Source organism: Hesperophylax consimilis, chromosome 3 (genome assembly GCF_061612785.1).
Source record: "Hesperophylax consimilis isolate HC1 chromosome 3, BYU_Hcon_1.0, whole genome shotgun sequence".
Taxonomy (NCBI): domain Eukaryota; kingdom Metazoa; phylum Arthropoda; class Insecta; order Trichoptera; family Limnephilidae; genus Hesperophylax; species Hesperophylax consimilis.
In genome coordinates this window covers 5,853,232-5,866,305 of record NC_142838.1, presented here as the reverse complement: position 1 = coordinate 5,866,305, position 13,074 = coordinate 5,853,232, and the positions used below count along the sequence as shown (strand labels likewise).

The 13,074-nt window shown below is 35.8% G+C and overlaps 1 long non-coding RNA gene across 1 annotated transcript; it reads right to left on the bottom strand.

Annotated features, from left to right (window-relative positions):
• Positions 1–10,383: 10,383 nt before the first annotated feature.
• LOC149424864 (uncharacterized) lies at positions 10,384–10,957 on the bottom strand. The gene is made up of 2 exons (XR_016305651.1): positions 10,908–10,957; positions 10,384–10,703 (listed from the first exon to the last, which is right to left on the bottom strand). It is a non-coding gene; the product is annotated as an uncharacterized LOC149424864 (long non-coding RNA).
• Between the last annotated feature and the right edge of the window lie 2,117 nt (positions 10,958–13,074).

Genomic DNA, 13,074 nt, shown 5'->3' with positions numbered 1-13,074 from the left:
AGGATAACTGTAGGTTATGTTAATTTGTTTATATGATAAATGCCATGACAATGCGGTTTTAAAAGGGGTGATTTCGCACCCTTTCAAGGCGGGGGGGATAGTTGCGCGTGAGGTTTAAAATTGAATAGCCTTAAATGTGTACCCTTCACCCCCCCTTTGCCCCTTGTCCCCTTTCCTTGATCCGGGCCCAGAGACAAGGAGTATTGTTATCAGTTGTTATCGTTGCATCTTACCCGCGAACATTTCGTGTCATATTGAAACCCGCATATGTTGAACTCGGCCGTGACTATTTTGGAGCACACATCGTCCAGTGAAACGTTTTTACCCGCCGCAGTGAATTTCACTGTCTTGTTTTGTTTTGTGTTAAGTGTTAATGTTAATTGTATGCAAACTGATAAGAGAACAGAACCAGCGGCTTAAGGAGAACGAGACCAGGGTAAGTCTTTGGCCTTTCCCACTCATTTTCCTCTTGCAAACACTAAGGCAATTCAATTCGTTTTTATTTGTCTTAGTCTATATCGCATCCGCAATACCGCAACCCCCCGCACAATTGCGTACGAAAGAGTTCCGCACAACCACAATTTTTAAATTTTATTGTTTATATTTCAAAAGACATTTTAAAAGTTCACAGCAGTTAAGTCCCAGTCCCTGGGAAGGAAGGTTCAATTCTTAGAAAAACAAAAAGAAAATTTAATCTGTTAATTATAATGAATCAATTATAGAAGAAAAAAAACTTTGTCAAAAGGGGATGATTTTTTAGCTTGCCGATCAGAACCATAGAAAGTTTTAAATCTTCCACACATGTCGGTGTTCCTATTTTTTTTAAATATTCTATAGTGAGTGGATTTTACTTTACAATTGAAAATGTTCTCGATCCTAGCGTTAATGCAACTTCTGCAACTTCTCCTTTCAACAAATTAAATTTAGCAGTTTGAACCACCGAACACACTTTCTTCATAATCTTCAAGAGGTACATAATATAGTTATGGTTGACACTGTAATGCTGTCCGAAACATCGGCTTACGAAGGAGGGAGCGCAACGCTGCATAATACCCCAAAAATATATCAATACAATTCTTTTAGCCGTGAAAATCTCAAATCATGTTTATAATATAATATTTACATAATTCGTCCAGTTTGTAACCCCGGACAATAATCCTGAGAGAAACTAACGAATTTATTATGCTGTGAGAGGAAATACTGGATCTGAAACAGACCAGCCCAGAGGCGCCTTGTGGATGTAATGTCTTTGACCCTTCCCGAAATAGAAGCTTGAAATTTTTTTGAGTTACAATATGTTATTGCAGATTTATGAGTACAGGTAAATACTTTTCGGATGAATAACTAAAATAACGTATCATATTATTGAAAAAAAAAATCGTATTATTGAAACGCTCTAAAATATTATCCGACTGTTTTTTTCAATTCTACGACTACATTTAGTATTCGACGTATTTTTTACAGTGTCACGATTACACTTAGTATTGCGCGTATCCATGCATACGCATGTATTTCTAACGGTGATGTCTTGCAAAATAGCACTTAGCTTCTTGCTTATTAGAAAATGGCCTGCAATCCCGTTTTTAACAGGATTTTAAGCCATACTCTTTTTCTTCCGTGTACCCGTGTCCCGTACTGTATTGATACCCACAATAATTTTGTTCATCCCGTCAGCGAATGTCAATAAGTAATTTCAACGAAACTTTTGATGGCAGTCGCAAAGAATAAAGTGTCCTTTGACATTTTTTTATTATTTGTGATAAACGGTCTTCCTTATAATCCCATTACGCGCGCATCTGTGTTCTTGTGATAAAAACACGACGTAAAGGCAACTTTATTGAACATTAACCAAGGCATTTTCCGATCGGCAAACGACGTATGCAAAACGCTATATCCGCCCCAATAAAGCGAGAACGCCGTTGACATGGAAGTCACTAGAGACTTGGTGATCGTAAATGGTCAATAGACATAAATATGTTTTTTTAGCGTTTTCACTTTTGTGGATACCTCAATATCACTAGAGACCTATAGTAAATTCTGGTAGCTTTGTCAATGGAATAGCCAAAGCAGATTAAATCTTTACAGACCACCATTTTCCATGAAAAATTTGAAACCTTAAGCGATCGAAATGCAGGAAAAATCACTAAAAAGATAAGCTGATGAAATAATGTTGCACTATAATGTAAAAGAAAGTGGGTATCACCAATTTACATAAACCTTTCGAAAAGCTTAATTGACCTTACTTCCCGCACCCAGCATGCATACGAGACATTTTAGTTATGTACTTCTCTTTATTTAGAATAGTGTTAATAATGGTATTTAGTATTGACATGGATTTACGGACGACTTTTGAGGTTAAATACGGCATATTTTATATTGGAAATCATTTATTTTTATCTCTGTACGGGACGTGTTTGTCTGTACAAGAAAAGACTGTAAATGATAAGCACCGGCACACATCAGTTCTCAACCTGGGTAATGATTTAAGCAAAACACCGTGAGGTGTTCTATCCAAACCATCATAAAAGAAAGACAATTCAAATCGAAATTCACATTTTAATTAAAAGTATTGTGCTGGTATACCGAACGTACAAAGGGGTGTAGCTTATAGAAACTTCCTATTTATTACAGCCAACCCAATTCACAGGAAAAAATTATATTTATTTCAATATAACTGGGTTTTAATACACAGATTAAAACTGAGACAATCAGAATTTTTTCAGCGATAATTTCAAATTGAAGCACATTGTGCATCATCGTGCCATACGATACAGCAAATGGCGTAGGCAACTGTTGCAGCTGTGGCCAGTTCAATTGGTAGCCAGCAGAAATTGGCCAGCCTCTAAGTTGTCAGCATCAGTGCCTAATTCAGTTGGTGGCCAGGGAGAATTGGCCAGCCTCTAGGTTATCAGCATCAATGGCTAATTAAGTCGGTAGCGAGGATGAATTCATCAGCCTCCAGGTTGTCAGCATCAATGCAGCAGGGATTGGAAAGCTTCTAGGTTATCAGCGGCATTAACTAATTCAGTCGGTAGCCAGCAGGTATTCGTCAGCCTGTAGGTTGTCAGCATCTGTGGCTGGTTCAGTTGCAATTGTAATGATAACAGATGCGTCTGGCTCAGCTGATAGAGTTCCGGCAGTAAACAACTCGTTGCACATAGTTGTAATCTTTAAAATGATTGTACCGTGATGGAGGAACAGAAGCGAATAAAGATTTCCCAGAGTTACCGGCGTTGTCGCTACTCCTAGTTTTAAAACTTCAAACCCCCAATATTTTGTTTTAATTGGTTCTTTATAATATCTTCTACAAACTTTTGTGTGACGTCAGCTTGCAAAAGCATGTTCATGTTTTCAAATGGCAGGTATTGTGGTGCGAATAATATTTCGCCCAGCAACTAACTGGCTTTGTCAATATTTTATTTTCGTTTTAGAAAATAGGGCTATCGAACTGTTTCATGTTCGATCCAGTCCTTTTGCCGCCTGGTAACAGATTGATGCATTTTCAACTGGTTATAATGATTTGAAAAAAGGGGTCATCAAACTTGTAGGTGTACAACTTTATAACTTTAGCCGCAATTGATATTAAATGCGATAAAATAATTTTTCATGTTCGATACAATCTCGTTTGATTAACAAGGAGTTTTATAGTAAAAATACTTCCCTAATTTTAGGGCCCTCGTAAAGGATCCCAATCAAAGAATCTGTATAGAAGTAGTGTAGAGCCTCCTGTTACGTCCTGCGGACCTCATAAATGATATCGACAAAAAAACCACAAGACTTAAAATATAATAATTCTTGATGGCAAACATGTAACAAAGTAATAATAATTTAAAAAATAATAATGTTGGTGTAGATTTCAAATGTGGTAACCAAAAATAAACAGCATGGTGGTTCTAGTATATTCTCTTCCAATGGAAAACTTCTCTGCCCTCAATACTCCTCAGTGTCTAATAAGGCTTTAAAGTCGCCCGTAATGGCTTCTTATAATTTCCAATATGGAGGCTACATTATTTCAATAAATTTCCGTTTCACACGTGGCTACTTGATACGGCGCGTTCCTTCCGACTGTTATCCACCATATACCGTATACCCCCCGACTACCAACTACCCTGCATCCTCAATTCTCCTGAGAGCGCGTTGCATTCAGTAGTAAGATATGCGAATTTACGATTCAATATAACTTCAAACCAGCCCTTTATTGAGAACTCCTTACGTAGTGACTGGAAATTGATGCAACATTTTAAAAGATGTAATAGACAATATTTGCTTGAAAAAAAAGGACTTTTTAAGAGATGGATAGTGAAATTTGCCTGGAAAAACAGAATGAAATTTGCGATATTGTTGGCCTCGTTTTGGCACTCCACAACGGAAGTCCTGGGCCTCGATTCTCGATGAAGTCATTTCACTCGAACAACGAGTGGTTTAACACACTTGTTGTTCGAGTGAAATGACGTTGAGCGTATGTAAATATATGCCGTCGACGAGACTCGAGAATAAGAATGTCGACAAACGTATGTTATTTTTACGGCGATCGCGAGTGGCCTGAATTGGATAATCGATACCCTATTTTTTAGGAAAGGAAGAAGTGAATGCTGTAACAGAAAAGAACACAAATGTCGACAGACCATTCTACAGCCGAACTATTGTCCAGAATATTAGACAAGTAGTGTTTTATGCTGTGTACCGCTCGAGGCTCGTCTCACGTTTCGGTTTGTAAAAATACTAGCACAATTATATCCATTGGAGCGATTGGATCTTTATGTAAACATTTACCATATTATTTAAATAATATCCTTCCTTAAAATATTAATATTGAAATTTATGAATTACTTACTGCGGTAAAGCCAATGAATCCACCCAGATGTCACCGTTTATCCCATAGATTTAGGTGCTATAAAAATGAAAAATTATGACAAGCGATTGCTCAAAACGTTTTTGCAAACTTGGCATAATATGCCAAAAATCGCTCGAGTGGGTTGAAGCGATCCGTTCTCAAAAGGCGAATATCAACCGTGTCGTTCAGGTCTCTACATAGGTGCCGAAGGGACCAATGATTCTGGTTCCTTAGAGTGTTTTCCATACCGGTAGACGATAGAACAAAGTCATGGTCATAAACTGACCGCGAAATGACTTCTACTGGGTACGTATATGAATGTATCAGTCATTTTTAAGTGTACCACAGCAATATGAATAAACGGTTCCATGATAACTCAATACAGTGACAATTCAACACACTTTTAAAAAGTGATATTTTTTTATTTTTTATTTATTTAATACATGTTACATTATTTTGAAATTTACATAAAGTAGATATAATGAATCACCATACTAGGCGGCTGCCTGTTTCATGGTGACCAATTGAGTGTAATTACTTTGTATGAAATATGAAATCTAGTGTAAACATATGAAATTAGTAATATTAATATTAGTAATATTATAAAGTCATTAGAAACGTTAAAAAATTTTTTTGTAAGCTAACCTAACCTATCCTACTTAACCCAGTTAATAAAGTTTTTGTTTAATTACTTTCCATGACTTTATATAACTATTTAAAGATGTGATGAATTATCATTGTGATGATTTATCCGGTCACCCCCATGGGTATCTCTTCTGCAGCGATGTGGGAGAATAATTATATCTGGACTTTTTTATCATTAAATTTGCAATTATTTGAGAAAGTAAATAAACTCGCCAGGTAGTTTTCGATTTTTCATCACAGAAATAAAATAAATTTATTAAAAACTGTATGGCAGGTATTGAAATTGTTGAAGATAATGTTAGTCAGTCTCATACGAAAATGTGAATCAGAAAATACAGAAAAATACTCAGTCGCATCTGGAAACGAGAAGTACCTGATTAAATATTACAACTTGAGGTTTCGTTCAGTAAGTAATACAACTGTTAGAATATTGAAATTAGTTTTAATAGTAATGCGTTATCGTGCATTAGAACAATTCAATATCATGTTAACAGTACAGTTTGCGAATACTTTTAATAATTATTTATATTTTCAAGCTCATTAATATGGACCAGCAGTTAAAAACCCGCTCTGCGGGTTTTTTTCTGCTAGGCCCTTCGGGCGGCACTTGGTTGGGTTTCGCCCAGTTTAAGTGATACTTACAAAAGTTACATTTAATAGGTAGATATTAGGTCATTAACAGAGAGAGGGTGAGTATATATTGTTAAAACACGGAACAAGAAGGAGTTTAGGCATAATAAGAATGACAGTTGTTCGGGTAAAACTTTACCTTTCCCGAGTAATTGCCTAAATGGATAAAGGTAAATTAATATAGGTAAATATTCGGAATGGCTGGACACGGAAAATACGAAATATTTTTTAATAATACCTTCTGATTTACCTTAATTACTATAAAAGGAATCGAACAGCATTTGAGAAATTTTTAATTTTGGCTTTTTAAATTTTAATTACGTAAAATGAAAATTCGCTTTCGCTGTATGGGATGACAGCCTGAATAATTTCTGTTGATAACATTTTCTTTTTTCGGTATTCCTGAAATGAGCGGCTAGAGACAATTGTAAAACGTAAATTTAAAAAATATAATAAAATACAATATTCCGGCAAAATAGTGCCTACTTAAAAAGCACAAATGATTTATTTGGCTATTATTATCATAATTATTTTATTTAACCTCACCTATAATAACCTAACCATAATAGTCATAATGGTCATGAATTACCTAACGAGTCAAGAAATGAACAGTATTCTCAAGACTATGCTTTTTGCAGATGATGTAGTACTGATAGAAGAAAATCATTGTGATCTACAAAATAGCCTGGAAAGGTGGAGAAAGATCCTGGAGGATAATGGACTAAAAATTAGCAGGAAAAAGACGGAATATTTGTATTTACCATTTGAAGACCCAAATGCTGTAACTCCTTCGATGCAATTGGATGGAGTAACATTAGCCAACTGTGACTCATTTAAGTATCTGGGCTCACTCATCCACAGAGACGGAGGATGTGCAGCGGATGTCAACCATAGGATAGGAGTGGGATGGATGAAATTTAGATCCGTAACAGGAATTTTGTGCGACACAAAAATTCCAATAAAACTTAAAGGAAAGACATACCAGACTATTGTTAGACCCGCGATAATGTATGGCTCCGAATGCTGGACTATGTACAACTCCTACTCTAGGCAACTCGAATCAGCAGAAATGCGAATGCTTAGATGGACGGCAGGAGTATCATTAAAAGATAAAATTAAAAGCTCACGCATTCGTGGTAGCCTGGGTGTCACTGACATAAACAGTAAGCTAGAGGAACGACAGTTAAGATGGTATGGGCACATAAGACGGAGACCACCAGACCACACAGTGAAGCAGGCAATGTCTATAGAGCTTCAAAGACAGTCATCCAGAGGTAGACCAAAGAACTCCCGGATGACCCAATGCTCCGAAATCCTACAAAGAAACGGCCTAGATGAAAGCGACACTCAGAACCGAAGAATAACCTGAGAACGAGAAGAGCCGACCCCAACAGCCTACCTAGGCAATGAGTTGGGATAGTGCTAGGAAGAAGAAGAAGATAATAACCTAACCTAACCTATTATAATCCAGCCTAACCTATAATAATCCAACCTAACCTATGTCCAACCCTAATTTATAATAATCCAGCCTAACCTATATCCTATCCTAACCTATAATAATCTAACCTGACCTAACCTAACCTCACCTATAAAAATCCAACCTAACCTTACCTATATCCTAACCTAACCTATAATATAATAATCCAATCTAACCTAACCCAACCTAACCTAACCGAACCAATCCTAACCTAACCTATCCTAACCTATAAAAATCCAACCTAACCTATAATTTCCCAACCTAACCTAACCCATAATAACCCAAACTAACGTTACCTAACCTAACATAACCTGACTTACCCTAACCTATAATAATCCAACTTAATCTAACCTAACCTATAAACTAACTTAAACTATACTAATCCAACCTAACCTAACTAACGTAGCATAACCCAACCTAACCTATCCTAACCTATAATAACCTTTTTTTAATATTTCCTTACTTGTAAAAGAAACCACAAATATTTTTATTTAATTAATTTTAATTTAATTTAAAAAAGAAAGACAAACATTCCCAGGTTACGAATAACCCAACAATGTTTGAAAATCTCCTACTACCACCATAGAAAGCCGAAAATGTTGCTTGTGTTGTGATGGAGGACTTAGCCAGCCGAGGAATCGAACACGCGACGCTCGGGTGAGACCCAAGCGCTATGCCCACTCAACCACTGACCGGTCTTATATCTTTATTTTATTTTTCGAGCTTGGCTAAAATAGTACCACCTACCTAGTATTTGCATAGAGTAAATGGTAAAAATTCTAGCCACTCATATCAGGAATACCAAAAAAAGAAAATGTCATCAATAGAAATTATTCCGGCTGTCATCCAATACAACGAAAGCTAATTTTAATTTTACGTAATTAAAAATTAAAATGCTAAAATTAACAAATTCCCAAATGCCTCTCCTGATTCCTTTTATATTAATTAACTCCTTGAGGTACGAACTTTTTTTTCTTATTTTTTTACTTTTTTTTTTTTTAATCAATTGATGTAACTTATAATAACGAGGAAAAAAAATTGGACTGAAGGCTTTTCAGGAATGAGGTGGTCAAAATTTTATACCACAGTACACATGGGAAAAAAATATTAGGTTCAAATCAAAAGTTTATTAGAAATAAAAAAGGCCATTTTATATGACTAATTGTGGAAATTTTCAAAACAGTTTTTATCTTTTTTTACACAAAGGGGTACTTTGCAAACACAACATATCCAGTTGGAACGTATGGGCCTGTCTTTTGTACTACAATTCGCACAACGACGTGAAGTTGTATGTTCTGGCCGGTGGGCGCTATTTTTCTGACGTATTTCAGGGTCCACGTAAGGCTTATGTCTCTTAATTTCCAACACCTCCGATGTGGACCCACGCTTTTTGGTGCATTTCAGCTCCTCTTCAGCCAAAAGTCCTCTGTAAACTTGCCTCCTGAAATCTTTGAGCCTCAATGGATTGTCTTTGTCAGCCTTACCCAACTTGCAGAGCTCTGTGTAAACAATGTAAGAATTTACAATTGTTGCATCTAAAAAGTGGAAAAATAAACGATGCCACCATTTTTTAGACTTTCTGTTTATCGAGTAAACCGCCTTCTTTTGATCAAACTTGTCCACATAATTCATGCAGTTGTTATAATTATTTAGAGCCAACGGACATGGCACCCTTGTGATCTCACCAGTTTTTTCTTTACGGTTGACATGCATGGCATCCTTTGGGTTGTGAAAGTTTGAAAGGAGGTGTACAGCTCTTCTATCTCTCCATTTTATCATGGAAATTCCTGTATCACTCACGTATCAGTCATATTCACCTCTTTTTAGGTTTTTATCATCCTTCATCTTAGGCAAATATTTTCTGGTTGATTGGACAGTTCCACATGAGCGAATATTCATATCTTTCAGCTGTTTTTGTAGGGGGTAGCAATTAAAATAATTATCAAAGTAAACTGTGTAGTTACGACCTTGAATAGATTGACAAAAATTTAAGACAACTCTTGGCCCTAAGTTAGACTCAGCGTAGTCACCAATTTTTCCTGTGTATATTTCAAATTTTAAGTTGTATCCATTTTCTGCACACATCATCCAGATCTTATAGCCTCTTTTAATGGGTTTTTAGGCATGTATTGCTTCAATGTGCTGCGGCCTTTGAATTTGACCATGCTCTCGTCAATTGCCAAAGTAGGTGATGGCTTGTAATTTCGATCAAAGGTGTCTGACAAGCAGTTCAACAAAGGCCTTATTTTATATAATTTATCGAAATTAAGTTGACCTCTAGCAGGCATCAATGAATTGTCGTTGAGATGAAGGTTTGACAACAGCCAGCCAAACCTATGGACTGTCATAAATCTTGAAATATAGGGGTCGTGTAAATCAGGGGACGATGACCAATAGTCTCTATAACTGGGGGATTTTTTAATTCCCATTACTAAATTTAGTGCAATGAATTTTTTAATTTCCTGAACGGTTGTGGGTTGGTGATTTTTTCCGACTTGTTGTGCGTATAGATTGGTCTGGAAGCAGATATTTTCAATCAAACTAGGAGTCCAAAATTTCAGAAAAATTTCCAAAGGTGTGGGATTTTCCATCGTAAGAAAGTCATTATGTAGTCCTGTTTCTTCACGGAATTCACCAGGGAGGGCGGTATTGAACGTACGGCTCCATTTAGGCACGACTATAATCGCAGGTATGACAGGTGTAGATGCAGTTGTGCCTGGAACAGCAGCGGTGGATGACAAAACGGACATTGAGATATTAGGACTATACTGGGCAGATGGAGAAGACGATACTGGTCGGTTACGCGTACGCGAAAGATGAACATCAAAAGTAGATGGTGATTGTGAACCAGAAGGGCTGGATGTGCCTGCTATAGGGTGATCGAGTGTGGTAGATGAAGAAGACGCCGGGATTTGATTCCTCACACAAGATAGAGGCAGTTCATCATCATCATCGTCCGAAGAGGCGCTAACTGTGACATTTGCTAGATGCTCCTCCTGTAGATCCTCTTCCTCATTGTCTGAGCACCCATAACAACTGTCATCATCAGAAGGTATCTCTTCTAAAAGTATTCCTGCGATTTCTTCTTGGCGAAGACCTTTCTTCGGCATGGTGTATCTGTAAAATTATAAAATCAGAATAACCATGTTGTAAGACTAAAAAAATTACCTCAAGTACGGTGGTCGAAAAGCAAAACCACCAAAAAATTTCGATTTTACAAAAAAATACTATATTTATAGACATTTCTTATTGATAACTCAACAAATGAAATACAAGGGCACTAGAATTCATAAGAAATGGACAAAAATTCGAAATACATACCGTTATATTTCACTTTAAAGTCGGAGATCACAAAAAACCACAATTCGCTGGCAATTGTCAAACACATAACCAAACCGTACAAAGCCACCTATTATCGCTATTGGAAACTAAATAGTAGAGAATCTATGTCTCACATGGCATTTAAAAAACTTGTCAATGGATGGCCGTTTTAGCATAATTATTTATTTTCAAGGTGGCCGAATTTTGAAACCACAGTACTTCAAAGAGTTAAGGTAAATCCGTAGGTCTTATTAAAAAATATTTCGTATTATCCTTGTCCAGCGATTTTGAATAATACCTTAATATATATTATATACCTGGCAAAATGATTGTTTTATTATACATGTCAGATTAGAGATTTGTTGGCTAATTTTACAATCTTGACAGACGTCAAATATATAAAACGTAATTGTGGATAATTTTTACTGTAATTTAATTAATCCAATGGATTGTGAACTTTCTAAAACATATTTTCTTCGATATTGTCCAAAAATTATATGAGCAGAAACGATGCTTTTGAAGAAATCTGGTGATCTTATTTTAGTATGAAATCGTGTCTTAATTTTCAAGTTAGCGGAATTTAACCGAAACAGACAATTTTAATTTGACCAATCAGAGGGCCTACATCGTCCAGACGCAAGGGTATTAATACTATCAGAAGATTCCCCAGTTTTTTTTCAATACAAAACACCATTTAAAATGATGTGTCTGTTAAATTGTTCAAATAAGAATACTTCACATTAGAAATTAATATTTTGAATTTTACCGAGTGAAAAATCCAAACCCTGTAAATAAAATAATGGCATCGCCGTTCACAATGGAGAAGAGAAAAGTTTTCAACTTGCAATATTGAAAATCTTATCCAGCACAGATTATGGGGGAATAACTTATATGTAAGTCGATTATTACTGCAAGCGACTAGCACACTAAGTAGTCACCCGGAAATTTAAAAGGTTTTCTGAACTTTACCGAACAAAGCCGTAAATATTGAAATTATTTCCTTATTGAGAAGGAAGTTCTTCCAGTAAGGCTAACTAGTTTGCATAATATTCTCGGTATACGATTAGAAACGTTCAGTTATGAACATTCAGTGTTACATATATGTATATATATATATATATAAACATTCAATCGTTAAAATGAAATTCAATCCATGAATTGAAAACAAATTACTTAGTGTATAATTTCATTTACTATTTTCCAATTGCTGTCATTATCATCTTTAACCCTAGAATAATACCGGCTTTTAGTGAAGCGTGAGTAGTCGCGTGGGGAGTATTTTGCAGCTCATATTAAAATATTTTTTTGGAAAATTAAACACACTTATGATGTTTATAAAACGATCAAAATAAAACATAAACGTTTATTTTCAAGTAAAATGATTAGTCCCTGTAATATTTGGCTTTTAATCATATGAGGGAAAAATTGCTTACTTTTCACATCATTTTTTACGTAAACGTAAGTAAAATTTACAAAATAGCTAAAAATGAACACAAATTTATAAGTTTTCACTATCTCCATCATATGTTTTAGCGAAACAGTCTTGACACATGTAAATACAGTGTTTGTTGTATAGTAACAAAGATATTAGAAGAACGAGATATGCTATGTTGGCCGCCGGACCGTAGCCGGAGTACTACCTAATTAGGGTACTTTGAACGGTATCGGGACGTGTACGCACAGAAATCTGTTCTATGTATTAGTGCGGATACCTTAGCGCAAGCGAAGGTGTGCAGTAGTATTGGTAAACAAAACCGGCGACACTCGGCAAAACAATTCCACTCAGTACGAACTGCTCATAGCACATCTCGTTCTTCTAATATCTTTGTATAGTAACTTTGTGGTCCAAAAAAGGGTGAAATGTATGCGATTTTTTTTAATCTAAAAAAACAGAAGGAAATGAATTACAACATACGAAATAATTATTACAACATTAAAATTACATCAAAGAAAGCGCAAACACAATACAAAGTTAAAACCATTTCAACATTCTTATGTGTGTGTAAATAAGTAAATACAATTATTATACGTGATTGGTCGCTCAGTGAGTAATTTGCCGCTGCGCGCTGTTTTAGGTAACAATACTTTTTTCCCGCGTTGGCTTGACTATCACTGACTATCCTCAAATTTATAATACAAGTAGGTGAGGAACGAATGGGTAATTACT